Source organism: Orycteropus afer, unplaced genomic scaffold (assembly GCF_000298275.1).
Source record: "Orycteropus afer afer isolate SDZICR_OR568_19922 unplaced genomic scaffold, OryAfe1.0 scaffold00024, whole genome shotgun sequence".
Classification (NCBI taxonomy): Eukaryota; Metazoa; Chordata; class Mammalia; order Tubulidentata; family Orycteropodidae; genus Orycteropus; species Orycteropus afer.
The window spans coordinates 3,808,671-3,815,981 of NW_006921611.1; positions in this window are offsets into that span (position 1 = coordinate 3,808,671).

Here is a 7,311-nt window from a genome sequence, read left to right on the forward strand (position 1 = left end):
CATGGAGTTGATTGCCAGTTTCATCATGGGGAATAACTACCACCAGCTGCCCAGCCACTCAACCAGGCCCAGCCAAGTTGACACACAAACATAACTATCACAGAAGCCCCAGCATCCTTGAACACTACTGTAATTGCTATTTTATGTAAGCTGAATTTGACAGTGGGAATCACCCAAATTGAACTAAAACATTTAACTATGATGGGGCTGATTTGACACCATAGTAGTAGGGGCCAAGTGGCAGCAGTTAATCAACAAAGGCAAGGTGAGTGTGGTTAACATAATGGACAGCAGAGTCAAGACAGTAATCACAATAGTCTGACTCGTGTTGAATTAGGGCATTGGCTACATGCACGTGGTGTTCCTAGTAGTGAAATACATGGCAAACCTACTAAATATTTACTTGATCTGTATAGACAGAAGAATTCTAGGTCACGTGAACAGCAACCTAGATTGAATTGCCAGAATACAAAGTCACGGCCTCTCAATCAATTCCCAGACTTCAGTCAGTTTACAGACCCACAACCCCTTGAATGAAGGGGAGGCTGGGTCCCCTTGAGGAAGGACCCCACTACATTGCCAAAAAATTATAATTTCAATCTTTCTCCCAGCCTTCCCCAAAGGGATCTGAGGCCTTTTATGAGAGTGACTGTGCATTGGGGAAAAGGAAATAATCATATATTTTTGGGATTACTGGACACTGGCTCTGAATTGACACTAATGCCAGGAGACCCAAAACATCATTGTGGCTCACCAGTCAGAGTGGGGGCATATGGAGGTCGAGTTATTGATGGAGTCTTAGCTAAGGTACATCTCACAGTGGGTCCAGTGGGTCCAGTGGGTCCCCGAACCCTTCCTGTAATGATTTTCCCAGTTCTAGAATGCATAATTGCAGTAGATATACTGAGCAATTGGCAGAATTCCCACACTGGGTCTCTGAAATATGGAGTAAGGGCTATTATGCTGGGAAAAGCCAAGTGAAAGACATTAGAAATGCCTCTACCTACAAAAATAGTAAATCAAAAGCAATACTGCATCCATGGAGGGATTGCAGAGATTACTGCCACCAGTAATCTCTTGAAGACTGTAGGGATGGTGATTCCCACCACATCCCCATTTAATTCACCTATTTTGTCTGTGCAAAAAACAGATTGATCTTGGAGAATGATCCTAAAGTTTAGGATTATCCTAAACTTAATCAGGTGGTGACTCCAGTTAGAGCTACTGTTCCTGATGTGGTTTCATTGCTTGAAAAAATTAGTACATCTCCTGGTACTTGGTACGCAGCTATTGATCTGGCCAATTCCTTTTTCTTGATACCAGTTTTGAAGGACCATCAGAAGCAGTTTGCCTTCAGCTGGCAAGGCCAACAACGTACTTTCACAGTGTTTCCTCAGAGGTATATCAACTCCCCAGCACCATGTCATAATTTAGTCTGTAGGGATCTTGATCACCTTTCCCTTCCATAAGACATCACACTGGTTCATTATATTGATGACATTATGCTGATTGGACCTAGTAAGGAAGAAATATCGATGACTCTAGACTTATTGGTGAGACATCTGTGTGCTACAGGGTGAGAAATTAACCCAACAAAAATTCAGGCACCTTCCACCTCAGTGAAATTTCTAGGGGTCCAATGGTGTAGGGCATGTCTAGATATTCCTAGTAAAGTGAAGGATAAGTTATTGTATCTGGCTTCCTCTACAACTAAAAAGGAGGCACAATGTCTGGTAGGCCTCTTTAGATTTTAGAGGTAACATATCCCTCATTTGGGTGTGTTGCTGAGGCCTATTTATCAAGTGACTCAGAAAGCCGCTAATTTTGAGGTGGGCCCAGAACAACAAAAGGCTCTCCAACAGGTTCAGGTTGCCGTGCAGGCTGCCCTGCCACTTGGGCCATATGATCCAGCTGATCCAATGGTGCTTGAAGTGTCTGTAGCAGATAGAGATACTGTTTGGAGTCTTTGGCAGATCCCTATTGGTGAATCCCAATGCAGACCCTTGGAGTTTTGGAGCAAAACCCTGTCATCCTCTGCAGATAGCTAATCTCCTTTTGAGAAACAGCTTTTGGCTTATTACTGGGCTTTAGTAGAGATTGAACAACTAACCATGGGCCTCCACATCACCACGAGGACTGAGCTGCCCATCATGAACTGGGTGCTGTCTGACCCACAGAGTCATAAAGTTGGACGTGCACAGCAGCACTCCATCATTAAATAGAAGTGGTATATCAAAGATCAGGCTCAAGCAGGACCTGAAGGCACAAGTAAGTTGCATGAAAAAAAAGGCCCAAATGCCTATGGCCTCCACTCCTGTCACATTACTTTCCTTCTCCCAGTCTATATCTATGGCCTCATGGGGAGTTCCTTATGATCAGTTGATTGAGGAGGAGAAAACTCGTGCCTAGTTTACCGATGGTTCTGCATGATATGTAGGCACCACTCAAAAGTGGATGGCATTGGCACTGCAGCCCTTTTATGGACTTCCTTGAAGGATAATGGTGAAGGGAAATCCTCCCAATGGGCAGAACTTCAAGCTGTGCTTCTGGCTGTTCACTTTGCATGGAACAAGAAATGGCCAGATGTGTAATTGTATATGGATTCATGGGCTATAGCTAATGGCTTGGCTGGATGGCCTGGGATTTGGAAGGAGCATGATTGTAAAATTAGTGACAAGGATGTATGGGGAATAGGTTTGTGGATAGATCTCTCTGAATGGGTCACAGGAGTAAAAATACTTGTGTCTCATGCGAATTCCCACCAAAAGGTGACCTCAGCAGAGGAAGACTTAAACAATCAGGTGGATAGGATGACACGTTCAGTGGAAACCATCCATTCTTTTTCTCCCACTACTCCTCTCATTGCTCAATGGACTCATGAACAAAGTGGCCATGGTGGCAGGGTTGGAGGTTATGCATGGGCTCAGCAACATGGACTTCCACTTACCGAGGCTGATTTGGATACTGCCACTGCTGAGTGCCCAATCTGCCAGCAGCAGACACAAACACTGAGTCCACAATATGGAACCATTCTTCAGGGTGATCAGCCAGCAACCTGGTGGCAGGTTGGTTACATTGGACCACTTCCATCATGGAAAGGACAGCATTTTGTTCTTACTGGAATAGATACTTATTCTGGATATGGATTTGCCTTCCCTGCATGCAATGCTTCTGCCAAACCTACCATCCATGGACTTACAGAATGCCTTATCCACCATCATGGTATCCCACACAGCATTGCTTCAGATCAAGGAACTCACTTCACAGAAAATGAAGTGTGGCAGTGGGCCTATGCTCATGGAAATAACTGGTTTTACCATGTTCCCCATCATCCTGAAGCATCTGGATAAATAGAATGATGGAATGGCCTACTGAAAACACCATTACTGCTCCAGCTAGGTGGCAATACCTTGAAGGGTTGGAGCAATGCTCTCCAGGAGACTGTATATGCTCTAAACCAGCATCCAATATATGGTGCGTTTCTCCAATAGCCAGGATTCACAGGTCCAGGAACCAAGGGGTGGAAATGGGAGTGGTACCACTTACTATTACCCCTAGTCACCCACTCAAAAAAATTTTGCTTCCTGTTCCTGCTACCCTATGCTCTGCAGGTCTGGAGATCTTAGTCTCAAAGGGAGGAGCACTTCCACCTGGGACACAATACTGATTGCCTTGAAGTGGAAGTTAAAAATGCCACCCGGCCATTTTGGCTTTCTCATGTCTCTGGATCAACAGACAGAGAAGGGTGTTACTGTACCATCTGGTGTGATAGATTCTGATTACCAGGGGAAATTGGATTGACATTACATAATGGAGGTAAAGAAGAATATGTCTGGAATACAGAAGATTCTTTAGGACGTCTCTTAGTACAACCATGCCCTGTGATTAAAGTCAATGGAAAATTACAGCAACCCAATTCTGGTATGACTACTAATGGCCCAGACCCTTCAGGAATAAAGGTTTGGGTCACCCCACCAGGTGAAGAACCACAACCAGCTGAGATGTTTACTGAGGGCAAGGGAAATACAGAATGGGTGGTGGAAGAAGGTAGTTCTGAATATCAGCTACAACCACATGACCAGTTGCAGAAACAAGGACTGTGATTGTTATATTTCTTCATTGTATATGTGCATCAAATATTTTTTTTTCCTTTTGTTATGAATTGTTAAATGTAAATAAGGTTAATGTGTTTCAGTTGTACGTGTGTTAGCGTATCATGTTAGGTGCAAGTCTGACTTTATAATTGTACTTATTTAGAGATTATATATGGTTAAGAGGATGTGTACAACTGTGAAGTTGACAATGAGTGGACTGTGATAATTGGAGCTGTGTGTCAACTTGGCTGGACCACAGTTCTATGTGGTTTAAGCAATTGTGATGTGAGTTATTCCCATGATGGGATCAGATGTATATGTTTTGAGCAGACAATCCATTGAGTTTCCCTAGAGGTGTGGCCTGCTTCCAACATATTTATGGACATCCTGGGAAAAGAGACACTCTTCTGTGGATCGGAATCCTGTTCTGCTGCCTACAACTGTCTGTGACTGTACAATCCACCATTCATCCTGGAGATCTTGGATTCATCATTCGTTGGAGTTAATAGCTGGTATACTGGCTGCCAACCTTGAGCTCATCAGCCCCTGCAGCTGCGTGACTCAGGAAAAGCCTCCAGCTTGACATTTGATCCAAGAACTTGGGACTTGTCAGTTTCTATAAGTGTGTCAGCCATTTTCCTAAGATAAATTTCTTTCTCTATATGTATATATAAGCTTCACTGGTTTTCCTTCTCTAGAGAACCCATTCTAACACACTATCCTCTATGTGTGTGTCAAATAAAACAAAATTAAAATATGTGAAGTAAAAATCTTTAAAATGTAATGAAATTTTACTTAAGCATATTAGGAGTAATAAATTTAAATATTTTAAAACCAAACATGAGAAACTTTTAATATTTTAAATAGGAAATTACTATTCTGAGTGATATAATTAATAGTTTATTATATGTAATTCCAAACTCTATGTATCAAGCTCTTTATCTGATAAATACAAATATACCCACTTTTTATATGCAAATGCTACTTTTGAAAAAATACTGGCTATATAAAGGTACTCATGCACCACAAGTTTGGATTTGTTGTTACATATAAAATATAAATAAAATAAATTCCAAACTAACTCAATACCTTTTTTTAAAAAAAAATGCAAAATTAAAAGTAAATAATATGTGTAAAAATCATTCACAAACTGAAATATTTTAGACTTTACAAAAAACTTCAGATCAAAGAGAATGTCAAAATTATAATTAAAACATATGAAACAATAAAGCAAAATTTCACAATCAAACTTACTGAATGAAAAATTTTTACTCACAAGATGATTCATAGCTTTAAACAATTTCATTATCAAGCAAAAACTGGTATATAAAGCAATTAGCATTTAATTTATAAAAGTAAAGGAAAAAGTAATCAAATCTGAGGAAAATATGAAATGAATTCACACAAATAAAAAACAAAACTCAATGAATCAGCTGTAAAATAGATTAATCATAGCTTGTCTATAAGGAAATTTTTAAAAATACAAGGCTGCTTTTTGCTTGGAAGTGGCTCTATATTAAGGCCGGGTCCTGAAGTTGGCAGGCTAGGACTTGGAGGCTGCTTTCCACTTGGGTGTGGCTCTATATTAAGTCAGGGCCCGAGGGAGGCAGCCTGGGGGCTTGAAGGCTGCTTTTCACTTGGATGTGGCTCTATATTAAGCCCAGGGCCTGAGGTAGGCAGGTACAGGCAGGTTAGGAACAACTAAGGGAGATGAACTTGTCTGTCAGTTTGTCATCCTATGGTGGCTTATATGTTGCTGTGACGCTGAAGGTTTTGCCACCATGTTGCAAAATGGCAGCAGAGTTATCCATGGTGGAGAGGTTTCAGAGGCACTTCCAGGCTTATACAGACTCAGAAGGAAGAGGCCATCCACTTCTCAAAGAATGGGCCAGGAAAATCTAATGAAGAGTGAACACTGTCTGATGTATTACTGGAAAACTTTATGAATAGCCCTGAAACATTGTCTGACACAGTGCCAGAAGATGAGCCCAGCAGGTCAGAAGGCAATCAAAATTTAACTGGGGAAGAGCTGACTCCTCAGAGTAGAGACAACCTTAATGATGTGGATAGAGTAGAGCTTTAGGGACTTCCATTGGCGGACATGGCTTGACTCAAAATTAGCAGAAACAGGTGCAACCATCCATTAATAATTTGCACATGAAATGTATGAAGTATGAGTCTAGGAAAATTGGAAGTTGTCAAAAATGAAATGGAAAATATAAAGACTGATATCCTAGGCATTACTGAGCTGAAATTGACTGATTTTGGCCATTTGGAATCAGATAACCATATGATCTACTATGCTGGAAATGACAAATTGAAGAGGAATAATGTGGCATTCACCATCACAAAGACTGTTTCAGGATCTGTCCTGAAGTACAACACTGTCAGTGATAGGATAATATCCCCATGCCTACAAGGAAGACCAGTTAATACTACTATTATCCAAATTTACGCACCAACCACCAAAGCCAAAGATGATATTGAAGATTTCTACCAACTTCTGTAGTCTGAAATCGATTGAACATGCAATCAAGATGCATCAATTATCACTGAAAACTGGAATGCAAAAGTTGGAAACAAAGAAGAGCTACCCATATTTGTAAAATATGGCCTTGGTGATAGAAATAATGCTAGAGATCACATGATAGAACTTTTCAAACTGACAACTTACTCATTGCAAATACCTTTTTTCAACACATAAGCAAGGACTGTACATGTGGACTTCACCAGATGGAATATACAGGAATCAAATCAGCTACATCTGTGGCAAGAGGCAATGGAGAAATTCAATATCTCTGCCAAAACAAGTCCAGGACCTGATTATGGAACAGACCATCAACTACTCATATGCACATTCAACTTGAAGTTGAAGACAATTAAAACAAGTCCATGAGAGCCAAAACATGACCTTGATTATATCCCTCCTTAGTTTAGGACCATCTAAAGAATAGATTTGATGTATTGAACACTGATGAACTAAAACCAGATAAATTGTGGGATGACATCAAGAACCTCATCCATGATGAAAACAGAGGTCATTAAAAAGAGAAGAAAGATGAAAATGGATGTCAGAAGACACTCTGAAACTTGCCCTTGAGCAGAGAGTAGCTAAAGCAAATGGAAGAAAAGACAAGAAGAAAGAGCTGAACAGAAGATTTCAAAGAGCAGCTCAAGAAGCCAAAGTCAATTATTATAATGAAATGTGCAAAGACCT